At 44.3% G+C, this 1,624-nt stretch overlaps 1 protein-coding gene across 2 annotated transcripts in view; it reads right to left on the minus strand.

Moving 5' to 3' along the window:
- Positions 1 to 622: 622 nt before the first annotated feature.
- The window catches only part of LOC111965284 (inhibitor of Bruton tyrosine kinase), a 143,505-nt gene continuing 142,503 nt past the window's right edge, over positions 623 to 1,624 (minus strand). For both annotated transcript variants that reach the window (XM_070444063.1, XM_070444062.1), the window contains exon 26: positions 623 to 1,624. This exon is cut by the window's right edge and continues 223 nt beyond it. The gene's annotated coding sequence lies outside the window, so the exon portion shown is untranslated.

Consider the following 1,624-nt stretch of genomic DNA (forward strand, 5'->3'; position numbering starts at 1 on the left):
CACGCTCATGAGCAGGAGGTAAACGACTAATGAGGTAAACACTTCACATCTGAGGTAAACGTTTTTAGCAGGAGGCATACGTCGTGTGCCTGTCAGTGACCTAGCTGGACCATTCCGACCTGACATGGAGCCAAGTCTTTCTGAGAGCCTTTCTGTGTAACGCATCATCTCCATTTTGACTAATTGAGCTTAATGGAGTAAGCACTAGGAACTCAGGTCTCAGTCTCTGGCTGACTCCTGATGTCATACTGTATCAACTTAGGACTATTAGGATTACTTAATTACCTTAATCACCACCCTTCCTCTCTTTCCATGGCAGGGTCATCACGGGTAGGCGTTTAACGGTTGTTTATTTATGCAGAGCACAGATGTTAGAGTGGAGAGAGGCATTCAATGTTTCCATTGAGATCGATTCAGCGAGAGCTACATTTGTCGGGGAGCTTGAGGGCGAATGCCTACATTCTTGTGGGGACACTACAGACATCACACAGAACTATATCATTAGCCTTGGACATTCACCCACCCTTCTGTTTTGCATAACACAAGACAGGCCTATTGTAATACAGCACAAATAATTAGAAGACCAATTCTACAATAAGAGTGATAGAACCAGGAAACATGGTCGTTGCACAGGTGAGTTTTATTGCATGCCATTTTCTCACATCCAAAGTCTCAAACGAAGTGTGCTGCATGGAATAAGACTGGGTTTACATGGTCCGAGTCTGGGCTACCAAGCCCACACATCGGCTCCAGAACACAAAATAAAAGGAAAACAACTCAAATACAGCCAGCCAGAAAGTAGTGAAAATATTAGTGTGTGTACATCAGAGGATCTTCAGGGTGGAAGCAAGGCACAAACACTCGTCAGCTTGTCCTATAACTCTGATAAAAGGGAAACACCAGCGAACTCTCATATGCAATTAGCTCACATTAGAAAATGGCAGGATGCATGACACAGTCACTCGCTACCCTCCTCCTTTCATAACTCAACTACACTGCATCACACAATATATCCAGAACACAACTAATTTCCCAACTCATAAAGTAGAAATAGGTAGCAACCAGATCAGGCTAGCCTCTGAACTCCAGGCTCCGACTTTTTCGGCCTAGTTCTCCTCAGAGGAACTCGTGCTGTAGTACTTTCCCTAATTGGCACACAGCTTACGCACATCCTGCTGGGTAATGTAGTTTTGGACCCAATTTGTAGTTTGGACTGCTCCATTTCCTTATATACTTTGTCTTTGGCAACTACTTAACTACTGTGAACATATTTTAAAATGGCTGAAACTTTTTGGAAGAATCTCTTTACTCATGTTTTGATTGCAAAAAACGTGCATAACATCGGAGTCGTAACTTATATACCTCAATCTTTTCTCCCCCACCGTTCCTTCCTCAGGGACACTCTCAAAAGGTTAACACGAGAAAAGAACACTGGAGTTAAGCATAAAAGACCTGCGTCAGACCCAGCCCACTGGCACAACTGGGCCTGGGGTATATCGTAACACTGACTGACAGGAGATACATAAGGATATGTGGGTGTGACGTCTCACAACGCTATGTGGGTGTGACGTCTCACAACGCTATGTGGGTGTGACGTCTCACAACGCTATGTGGGTGTGACGTC

This window comes from Salvelinus sp. IW2-2015, linkage group LG6.1, assembly GCF_002910315.2.
Source record: "Salvelinus sp. IW2-2015 linkage group LG6.1, ASM291031v2, whole genome shotgun sequence".
NCBI classification, from domain to species: domain Eukaryota; kingdom Metazoa; phylum Chordata; class Actinopteri; order Salmoniformes; family Salmonidae; genus Salvelinus; species Salvelinus sp. IW2-2015.